The sequence below is a fragment of the Herpailurus yagouaroundi genome, unplaced genomic scaffold (genome assembly GCF_014898765.1).
Source record: "Herpailurus yagouaroundi ecotype Mexico unplaced genomic scaffold, PumYag 67681, whole genome shotgun sequence".
Lineage (NCBI taxonomy): Eukaryota > Metazoa > Chordata > Mammalia > Carnivora > Felidae > Herpailurus > Herpailurus yagouaroundi.
Window position 1 is genome coordinate 2,663,358 of NW_024420481.1, and position 12,493 is coordinate 2,675,850.

Consider the following 12,493-nt stretch of genomic DNA (forward strand, 5'->3'; position numbering starts at 1 on the left):
AGTTTCACACATCACACATATATATCCCTGTAGATCGCCCAAGTTTTCTCTCTATACAGCCTCCTCCCTGGTAATATGTCTAGCAAACTTGAGCCACTTCATTCTTCCCGACACCCCTTCTTAACTCCTCAATTCAGAGATCCACCAGGCTCTGCTGATGAGACCTGGAAACTTTCAAGGCTTTAAGCTGGGACAGTTGTGGGGAATACATTTTCTGTTAACTATCTTTATGGGTCACTGTCCCTTGTAACCTGATGTCCAGTGTCTTGATAATCATTGTTTCATTTATGTGTAGTTTTTGGTTGTTCGGGCATGAGAGTAAATTGGTCTCTGTTACTCTACGCTGACCAGAACATTGTAAACTTACTTGTTTTATGATCTGTGTCTAACAATTCTATTAACTGAAATTTTGTGTGTCTCTCTTTGGTCTGTTGTTCTGCTTGTTCTTGCCATGTGCCTCGTTTGTTTATGTATGTACCTGGTTATCCTGGTCATGATACTTTAACAATTATCTGTAGCAAGAACTTTAGGCTAGGATGAAGTCACATTCGACCAGAGAGGATTTCCATTCGCCTCTGCCAGATGGAGTACATGGGGGAAATTGGGGGTACTCCTAGTGGAAGACATCCTTAAATTTTCAGGCTTGGAATTCCCACATATCAAGGAAGTGGAATCTAAGATGGACGTCTACGTAGGGGCCGGACCACACCCTATACCCTGGGGGTGGTCCTTTTTGGGTACCAGCTAATTGAAGGAAGGCAATCATGTAGGCTCCCTACTCTGTATACATCTTGACCTTTGGTTTATGCTCCTCTTATCCTAAGAGGTTATGTAAACAATATTCTGATTTGGAAAATTTTCTCTTTATTTTGTCCAGGTAACACCTCACTCCCTTTTCAGCATTTCAGTTGTTTAAAGAAGGTATTATTGCCATTGCACCCAGGTTTTTAGAAGTTTTTTTTCAAGGGAGGGTTGGTATGGATAACCTACCCTATCTTAACAAAACTCTGGAAGTTTGCCATGGAGTTTGGGAGGGTGGCCTCAGACACACTGGTAGGGATGGAGTTGCTAATGAAACTGCCCAACCTGATTATACACGGTCTGGTCACTCTCATCTTTGCAAGCACCTTCTTCATACTGGCCTTGTTTTTCTACTCACTGAAATTATTCTTGAGATACGTTCATTAGGCACGTCTGGTTCTATCTCTTGAATTTATGCCTAATTTATTAGCACAAGAGTCATTGTGTAGACACATCTGGTTGGTTATGCTACACAGTTGACAACTTCTAGTTTGGTGTGCTCTCTAATGGAGCCTGTAGGCTGGTTTTTGGAGGAGGGCGCCTGATTCTGCACTGAGGCTCTGCCCAGGTGGGACTGTCTGGATTTCCAGTTCTCTTAGCTGTGGTGCAACTAACACGGCGAACAACTGAACAGGGTTAACGTACGAAACATTTAAGAGATTCCTCAATTTCTGGTTAGAAAAGTACTTGAATATGAGAACCTGGGAGCTGTGTAAGTTCTTGGTCAAACAAAACTGTGTACTTGAGTGGGTAAAGAACAGTACTTGCCGGCTAGAAATGTAACTAGCATCCCAAGAGCAGCATTTTATGCATGGGCCCTGAAGCTGTGCTCCCAGGGTCAAATGTTTATACCAGAGGGGAAAGATTTCTGTCTATAGATGGAGGGAGTTTCTACTTTCTCTAATGTTCTTTCTCTGGTGTTCTCAGAGAACACTGGGACTCGAATAATGCACTGCCAGGCCTGTCTCAACCCAGAGCATAACAGCAGCAATGCCAACACGAGGGCTTTGTAGAAAACTAGAACCAAAAGGAACCTAGCAACCACCAGACAGTTGACAAAGTCAGGGGCAAAGTCCATAGTCTGAAACTAGGGTCCCTAAGTGGGAAATGCCAAAAAGGAAAGGAGAGGAGAGAAGAAAAGAGAAGGAAAGAAAAGAAAAAGAATATTACTGAGGCCTTCCTACAAGGACCCAAGAGGGCAAATTAGAATAGCTGACATACACTGAGTATTTAATACGTGCCAGGTATTGTCATAAGTGTTTTAGAAATATCGAGTCCTTTCATTCCCACAGTAGCCCCATGAGGTAGGTACCATTACAATTCTCATTGTATACATGAGGAAATGTAGGCACAGAGAGGCTAAATAATGAGCTCAAAGTCACACAGCTGTTAAAATGTGGCCCCTGTCCTTAGCCCCGCCCACAGTACTCCTAGTAGTTGGGTTATGCTGAGGTCAAGAGAGAACCCTATCACCTGGAGAAGGGAGAAGGTCCCAGGGGCGAGCAGGGAGTGGGTTTCTGCTTTTGTGCCCTTAAAAATGCCTGTGAGCGGTGAGGGGGCGGATCTGGGGCCATTGGTTTGTCCTGAGCCCTAATTTCATCCCTTGGGCAAGGACAAACCGGACCCATGAAAAGGTTGCCCTGGGCCCTGGAAGAGAAGGCGAGGAGTCCTGCCAGGTCTCTGTCGGCATCTAGCGGTCATCGGGGCATAGGACACCTAACGCAGGCTGGGCGAGTGTGAAGCTGGCAAGTGGGGAGAACAGAACAGAGCAGGGGTTCTTCACTTCGGGGTGCAGGGGAAGGGCGGGAGTCTCTGTGAAAACTAACCCCCCCCCCCGGAGTCATATGCGAAAGCAGTGCTGGTGCATTTCCCCGTAGTGTCATCAGGTCCACCGTGGGTTTTGTGACACGCACAATTTAATAAACCACAGCTGGAGTGTCAGGAAGTGGCGTCCCAGAGAGAAGCTGGCTGAGGGCCCTCCTACCGCGTCCTCACCCTGGTGGGCAGAGAAGGCACAGCCGGGGCCTCAGCTCTGTGTTCTCTGCTCACAAAGCATGGTGCTGGGTGGAACCGCACACACCAATGGGAACTTCTTGGTAGCAATTAGACCCTCAGAGGACGGGACGGGCCCTCCCTGAAGAGTCCATTTGGGGCCCCTCACCTTTTCTAGGCCATCCTGGCCTGGCCTGGAAATGCTTGGAGCCTTTCTTGTGCTCAGCAGCCTGGTCTCCTCTAAGGCCCGGCTGGTCCCACCATGCTCTCCTTCCCTACCTTTGGTGCAAGACCTGGACCCTGCCTCCTTCCCTCTCCGTAGCTGCCCACCTCCCACTCTTCCTTTTGGGTTCCCCTCCACACTCCCAAGCATGGCTGCAGAGTGGTCCACTGTCCCCCCACCACAGCTCCTGTCTCCTTGGGCCCCAGATGGCCGGCAGACAGAGAAGCTGCTTCAAGGGCCTCACTCTGCACCAGGCGGGGAAACATTCAGGACCCACACAGCGGGGCCAACACACACAGGAGCCACAAACAGCAAAGAACCTTCCAGAGGTTTCAAAGTTACCATTGCTGGTCTACAGATTCCTTCTCCCTCTGGGTCACTGTTGACACCTGGAAGCCCACTTGGGCTCCTGCCCTCTGCTGTCTTCTCTGAGGGTTGGCTCACCATACCTTCCCTGCTTTAGTTTGCTGCTTTGAAGTGTAATTGTGGCCTGGCCAGAATATCCAGACAAGAAACTAACTGGGTGCCCCGTGTATCCATTGCACAGTAGTTGTCTCCAGTTTAGATGGAAGAAGACCCCAGCAGCTCACAAGAATAGGTGCCTGAGACTCAAAAGTGTTGATGAAATTAAGAAAGTAATTGGAGGCAAGAGGCAGAAAGCAGGCATTAGGTTGATGGTTGTCACCTGGAGAAAAAAATCTCTTTAATATTGATTCAGGGTTTCACCCCAAACATAAAATTTTGAGGTATCGAATATAGGCTTTGGTCCTTTTTTTTTTTTTTCCAAAAGCTCCCTGTGTTACTTGAAGGGGCTTCCACAGGTGAAAACATGGCACTAGGTCATCAGATGAAGTCGATTTAAGGAGCAAGAGGAGGTCTGGTTAGGAAGTTGGTGAGGGTAAGGGTGTCCTGAAGACATTGACCTAGGTCCTGAATATCATGACGGTACAATGGCTGGACATGGTTCAGCTCTGCTGAACGGTTCTCTGAAGCCCTTTTATAATACTTGTCCCCTGGACACCCTAATGTAGAACTTTGAGAGGGTCAATGATGAGTGTGATCATTGGGGATGAGAAGCCTCCTTGGTACGTGGCAGCCTCCAAGGCCATCCTGTTGGCCCACACCCTGTCCAGTTACGCACAAGAATACCTCTCGTGTGACGAAAACACAGAATGTCTTAAATGCTGGCAGGACACTGGGAACAATTAAATGGCTGTACATAGACTACCAAAGAATAGGATTAAATCACTGTATTAGTTCTCATCTTATTACCAAGTAATGTGAGAATCAATCATTCATATCTTCCCCATTACACCTGTTTCCAGTGCCTAACGTTCAGCCATTTCTCTGTACCTTCTTACTACAGCTTCTACTTCATTCCATCCCAAACCTAGACTGAAGTGCCTACATCATCCCTCTTCCTTTGTAAACAAACACACACACTATTTTACTACCAATTGATGTGCAAAACAATTTCACTAACACCTATTCACAAATCCTCAAGCCATACATGAGCCTCCCCATGCCTCCCTCTCACTTTGCCAAATCTCTGCCCCTCACTTGGTCTCTGAAACCCACCCTATCCCTCATCCTATATCATATCACTTTTTAAAGACATAGTACCAAGTAAGGTGTAAGTTAGATATCCCAGAACCTGACATTCAAGCCACTTATAATCTTCAGCATCTCTGTCACCCCTACCCCACCGAGCCCCTCAGCTTTTGTGATATCATTTATTTTTTTAACAAACTTTTAGAATACATTTCTATTTACAGAAAAGTTGCAAAGGTAGTACAGAGTTCATGTATCCCCTGCACCCAGTTTCCTCTACTATTAGCATCTTTTATCAGTGCGGTGCATTTGTCACAATTAAGCAACAAATACTGATACATCATATTCACTAAAGTCCACACTTTCTTCAGATCGCCTTAGTTTTTACCTAATGTCCTTTTTTGTTCCAGGATCCATCCAGGATACCATTACATTTAGTCGTCATGTCTTCTTCGGCTCCTCTGAGCTGTGAGTTTCTCAGACCTCTCTTGTTTTTGATGACTGATAGTTTTGAAAATTATTGGTTAGATATTTTGTGTAATGCCCTTATATTAGGGTTTGTCTGTTGTTATTTTCACAATTAAACTGGGGTTATAGATTTTGAGGAAGATCACAGAGGTCAAGTGCTATTTTCATCACATCATGTCAAGAATATATACTGTCAACAGAACTTAGGGTTGAAGTTAATCTTGATCACCTGGCTGAAGTAGTGTTTGTCAGGTTTCTCCACTATAAAATTACTTTTTTTCCTTTCTCTTGTACTGTACTCTTCAAAAGGAAGTCACTATGATAAACCTGCATTTATGTTAGCAGAGAGTTATGCTTTCCCTTCTTGAAATCTGAGTATCTACATAAATTATTTGAGATTCTTTGCATGGGAAATATGTCTCTTTTCCTTCATTTATTTATTCAATCATTTATTTATATCATTGTGGACTCATGGGTATATTTATTTTGTGCATTGAGTTATAATCAAATACTACAACAATTTTGTTGCTAAAATTGTTCCAACATTGGTCATTGGGAGCTCTATCTGCTGGCCCCTACATCCCATTGACAACTCCATTCAATGTAATTTGGGAGGAGCACTTTCTTACTTTTTTGGCACTGGAAGATGCTCCAGGTTCATCTTATATATTTCCTGCCCTAGTCCTAAATTCAGCTATTTCTCCAACGATTCCTGATTCCTTTTATTGGAGAACTGTATTAAAAAAACAAGATCAAGGTCCTGGGTGTGTTCATTGGTACTGGACTGCTCAGTTGATATTTTTTAACAAATAATGCGCAATGCAGGTATCTCTGAACCTGACCTCAAACCATCCCTAACCCTCCATCTATTCTGTAATCTCATTCCAGCATAGACCCCAACCTATCCCTTATGTAAAGTCAGTGCTTTATACTACCAAATAATATAGGAAACAAACATTTCTGAAAGTAATTCCATCACTAAGAGAATACCCTGTGATTATATGTAAAAATCTCTCTATTTCATATCCAACTAGACATCTATCCCCATCACTTTTTCCATGATGCCATCCTATCTATTCTATGTACTAATTTTCTGGTGAAGTAATATGTATTCATCCTTAACACATTCCTTATCCTAACACTTTTTCATCTGTCTCATCCACTGCTGACTTGACTTCTATCCCTGACCCCAATCCAATGCCTTTCCCTATGTAAAATCAGTATTTTTAACTATCAATTATATAGAAAACAGACATCCCCCAAACTTCACAAAATTCCAGATCCATCCCATTCCTACCTAACTCTTATCATAGCACTCATATAATAATCATGATAACAAAGATGCTGTTTTATGAGTAGCTAATCTGAAAAGTGGACACATATGATGCTCAACCCATCACTGACAATCACTTGATCCCTTACTGCTACCAAGCCCCCTTTCAGTTATACTCTTTTTCAATGTCCAAGTAGTGTTGAAAACAGCCATCCCTGATTTCATCCATCACTGACCCTGATACCATCTTTAACTCTCACCAAGTATTTGACACATACCTGCTCCATTGTTCCCTGTAATACCTGTGATTGTGTGATAAGCAAGTTATGTGGGAAAGAAATATCCTTAATTTTGAGTCCATCCCTAACCATTATCCTGTGTTACATCACTCATTTTACTACTAGTAATGTTGTATACAGAAATCTCTGATCCTTATTCACACCATTGACAGCTGCTGTGTAATTCTTCCATTTAAGTAAAACCACTACTTTGATCACATCCATCACTAACCCTTACATCACACCTGCCACACAGTCTTCCAAATCTTCATATCATCCCTGATAACCTTGCTATTCCAAGTCTTATATAAATTCCCAATTTTCCAAAATTAGCAAGTAACACAACAACTGATTCTTGTATACCTGCTGCTGACTTCACCCTACTCCCCACATCATCTGTTACTATAAATAATATCACCATAGTTTTAAAAATTAAGTATTGTTTAAAACAAGCATGCCTGACCCTTACCACATCTCTAAAACAAAATGATGTTCTATTCTCTGAAAAAAATCACTTTTTAAAATTAGCAAGGAAAATGCAAAATAGTGTTCTTCAGCCCTTATTCCATTGCTGACCCATTCCTCTTTTCTGATACTCTTTGTAACTATTCCTTATCAAATCACTCCATTGATAAAAACCCTCAACCTCATCCTTACTTATTGAAATCCTCTAGGGTGTTGTATGGAAACCAATCTGACAATAAATTTCATATATTGAAAAAAAAAAAAAGAAATCCTCTATACTACACCGTATCCTATTTAACAATTACTATTCTTAATTACCAAGCAGTTTGAGAAGTCAGTGTTGATATACAACTAATCCCAGACCTTCACTCTAACCCTGATCCTCTTAACTTGGAATATTAATTTGTTTTTTAAAATAAAAATAAATGTGAGAAAAAAATCTCTCATTCTGTGAAAAATCCTGGTATCATTACCAAGCGATATGTGTCATAGTTCAGAGAATAAAAGGGTGATTGTAGCACTGGACCTGTTAAATGAATGGACATGAATAGACAACTTCACTTATGAAATGGTCAGTTGCAGCCACTGGTGTCAAAGGTGGCACTTTTTGTAGAGTTCTCTTAGCATTGGTGATCATTGGTGGATATAATTTAGCTCCATAAATGTGCATCAGAAAAAAAGCAAGCAGGTCATTCTGGGAGAATGAGGTTAGAGGTGTTAATGAATGTGGGTCTGTGCATGTGTGTGAGTGGGGCAAGATGTGTGTGTGGGGGGGCATTCAACTCTTTCTTTTTTATTGTTTTGTAGAGTTTTTTTGTTTTTTGTTTAATTGAAATGTAGTTGACATTGGTTTCAAGTGTATACCTCTTCCTTTCTTCCTCCATTCTCCTCCTCTCTTCTCTGCTGTTACCTTCCCTGTAACTACCATTTCTAACTGTCTTTTATGGTTCTTGACCTTCATCTTCCAAAACCTGGATGCAGAAGGAGGATAGTATAATAGCCACTCGCCACTCCTCCCTTCCCTAGTACCCCGGATGAGCAGCTCCCAGACAACTCTTATAAAAGATACAACTATTGATCATGCTGGGAGACATTCAGGGCATAGCAGGGCTATCACTTGCAGAAACAAGAGATTTAAAAGAACCTGACAGAGTTCTCAAAATCCACACCCTGGTTCTGTAGTTCCTGGTTGCACTTTGACTCCATGATAGCCCCTGAACCAAAATCCCAGTGGTCTCTTGCATTCTTCTTTGTTTTTCCATCCTATAGGCTTGCTGTCTTTTGAGAGTGAACACCTGAAGATAAAAAGTAGTTAGAACTCCAGGAGGTGCCCCCTTGATTCTGTGTGACAGTGATCTGAGAGGCTCTTCAGAAAGTGTAACCACCTACTCTCAATTCACTAGGCCTTGGCCTGTCATTCAGGAATGAATTCTGTTGGTTTCATATATCAGAGATAAGGTTATAACCTATGTCCAGAGTTCATTCTCATATACTTCTGGGGCTTGGCCGAACAAAAATACTAGTCTGGACCATCAATTTGAAGCAGAAGTGCACATTTGACCACAAAATGCTCTTTCTCTGAAAGGAAACGATGTGGGTGAAGATATATTCAGTCCTAGATGCAGGGGACAGCAAACTCTTTCTGCACGGGCCAGATAGTAAATAATGTAAGCTTTGCAGACCACATATGGTCTCTGTCCCATATTCTTTATTTTTTTAAACAACCTTTAAAAATGTAAACACTATTCTTTGCTTTCAGACCTTATAGATACAGGTCACTGGTCAGATTAACTTGGTGGGCCATACTTTTCCAACCTCTGTTTAGAGAGTCTGTCTTAGCTCATAAATCCATCAAGGCCCTCTACCATTTTGTAGGCTATCCATAGTACCAAAATAGGTTTATGATGACTTTACCTTCCCTGAGTACCTGAAGAGGGATTGTGGAGTTGGGTTTGTGCATGGTGTAAGAGAGGAATAAAATTTCATTTGTATACATGGATCCTCAATAATTCCAAGACCACTTATTGAAAAGGCAGTCATTTCCTCACAGACTTAAAATGCTACCACTGTCATATATTACATGTCTCAGTCAGATAGCTATGGATTTCTCATCAGTAAGTACAGAGGCTAGAAGACAATGGAATATTCTCTGGAAAGTGTTGATGGGGAAAAAAATCAACTCAGAATTCTGTTATCTGTTGAAAATATCCTTCACAGGTAAAGAAAGGTGAAATAAATGTTTTCAGACAAAATGAAACTGGAATTATTTGTCATCAGTAGACATGCACTAAATTAAATGCTCTAAGACATTCTTCAGGCTGAGATAAAATGACACCAGGAGGTTACACAGACTTTCAGGAGCCAATAAAGAACATCAGAAATTTTGAATAACTGGGTAAATACAAGAAGCTGCATTTGTACGTAGCTCCTTTAAGATACATATGAATGATTAAAGCAAAAATTCTAACATTATTTCACAGGGTTTATAATGCATATAGATGAATTACCTATGACAACTGTAGCCCAAGGACACTGGGGAATGGTAAATGGACCATTATTGTTGTAAGGATTCTATATCTTACATGAAGTGGTAAAATTTGGACTAATTAGGTACATTATGAAAATTTAAGGATACATATTATAATTTCATTAATTTTTTCTATTGTTTAGCCATTTTCTAATTCATTAATTTTCACTCATATTTATTATTTACTTTCTTTTGCTTACATTGGAGTTAATCTGCTCTTGCTTTTTGAGCTCCTTAAGGTGGAAGCTTCAATCACTGGTTTTAAAGCATTCTATTTTTCTAATATAACCATTTTAGAGCTATACATTTATACTTATCTTTTGCTTTAACTACATCCTACAAATTTGGATATATTTTCATTATTTTCAGTTCAAAAGATTTAAAAATCCCATTGTATTTCTTTTTTTTAACCCATGAGTTACTTGGAAATGGGTTGTCTAATTTCAAAATATTTGGATATTTTTCATATATTTTTGGTTTTTTATTTCTAATTTATTTTTGTTGTGGTCACAAAACATATTCTGAATAATTTCAGTCCTTTCAGAATTTGTGGACACTTGTTTCTGTTCCCAAGAAAATGGTGTTTATTGGTGATTATTCCATGTGAATTTAAAGAGAACATGTATTTTTTCCATTGTTGTGTGGAGTGTTTCTATAAGTCAATTGTATTGATTTGGTTGATACTATTACTCAGCCTCCTCTATCCTTACTGATTTTCTGTCTGCTTGCTTTATCATTACTGAAAGAGGAGTATGAAATTGCCAACTATAGTTGTGGGTTTGTACATTTCTTCCTTTAGTTCTGTAAGTATTTGCTTAATAATTTTGGAAACTGTTTTAGTCAAATAGGTTTGACAATGTTCTATTTCCTTGATGAATTAAGCTTTTTATTATTATGAAATATCCCTCCTCCCCTCTGATAATGTTTTGTCCCGAAGTCTACTTTTATGACATTGATATAGGTACTTTGGCTTTCTTATGATTAGTGTTTCTATGATTGAACTTTTCCATTTGTTTAATTTTAGTCTATCTGTTTTCTGCAGATTTAACATATATTAAACATCATATTGATGGGTTTTCCTTATCCATCGATATTGGCAATTTCTGACTTTTATGAATAATTTTTTTAAAGTTTATTTATTTTTGAGAGACAGAGACAGAGCACAAAGAGAGAGGGACACACAGAATCCAAAGCAGGTTCCAGGCTCTGAGCTGTCAGCACAGAGCCCGATGCAGGGCTCGAAGTCATGAACATGAGAGATCATGACCTGAACTAAAGTTGGACGCTTAACCGACTGAGCCACCCAGGCGTCCCTTCTGATTTTAAATTTAACTGGAGTTTAGCCCACTTATATTTAATATTCATATGGCTGGGTTTGAATCTACCATTTTGCAATCTCGTCTATTAATTTCATCTGGTGTTGCTTCCATCTTTTGAATATTTTGTATCCTTTTTAATATCTCATCTTATTCCCTCTCTTATTAGATATACCACTATTTGTACTAAATGCTGGAGATTAAAGTACAAAACTTTTATTATGTTCTACCATCAAATATTTTACTAGTTTAAGGTATAAAATAATGCAATAAACTTAGGATACTTCCCTACTCAAATATTCTGGTTTTATTTACACACATTGTACTGCTACATGTTTTAAATGTTACAATGTATTGCTGTTATTTTTATTTTATGTGGTCAATTTCCTTTAAAGAAATTAAGAATACATAAAGCCTGTTTTATATTTACCCATATATTTACTGTTTCCAGAACTCTTCATCTTTTCTTGTAGTCCAGATACGTTATCATTAAACTTCACCTTGAAGAACTTCCTTTAACATTTATTCTAGAGCAGGTCTGCTGGTGATTAATTCTATCAGCTTCTGTTTGAAAATGTTTTTATTTTGCCTTAACTTTTAAAGGCTATTTCTTTCTGGATAGAAAATTATAGACTGACAAATTTTTCTAATAGCAATTTATAGATGGTGTTCCTTCAATTACTTTGCATCAAATTTAATGAGAAATCATCTTTCACTCTTATAGCTGTCCTCCTATAATCATTCTTTTTATTATCTTTTTATTCAGTCTACTGTTAAGATTTTCTCTTTATCAGTGGTATTCAGAAATGTCTCTGTTTTTCCTTATTTTAGTTTTCTCTGTGTTATTTGGGTTATTTGACCTTCCTCAATCAGAACATTTATACTTTTTATTGAATCTGATAAATTACTTTATTTCTGCAAATTTTTTTCTGCATTTCTCTTTGCTTCATGAACTCCAAGTACATGAATGTTAGTCTGATATTATCCCAAAGGTCACAAAGACTTTTTATATCTTTTTAGCCTTGTTTATCTTTGTACTTAAGATTGGATGATTATTGTTATGTTTCATATTCACTGACATTTCTTCTGTAGTGTTGAGTATGCTATTCAGCATCCAGTGGATTTTTCATTTCATGTAATCTTTTAATTTTAGGATTTCCATTTAGTACTACTAATTTTTAGTTTCTATTTGTTTATTGAATTTTCTGTTTTGCTCTCTTACTGTTGTCAGATTTTCCCTGAAATCCTTGAATGTATTTATAAAACTCTTATAATCCTTATTTGTTCATTCAATGTATTTGGCTTTTTCTGGGCCAGGTCCTATTGACTAATTTTTCTCTTGAATATGGGTCACATTTTCATGCTTCTATGTGCATCGAAAGTTTTGGATTGCACACACACACATATTCCCATAAACACATAGGCGAATCTTTTTCAGACTTTGTAATAACTAAATTCCAATATCCATATCTCATACCATTGATTTAGAGGAGTAAATCAAATTATTGGACTTTTGAGATCAAACCTCTCATTTATTTATTTATTTATTTATTATTATTTTATTTATTTATTTATTTTATTTTTTTAATATATGAAATT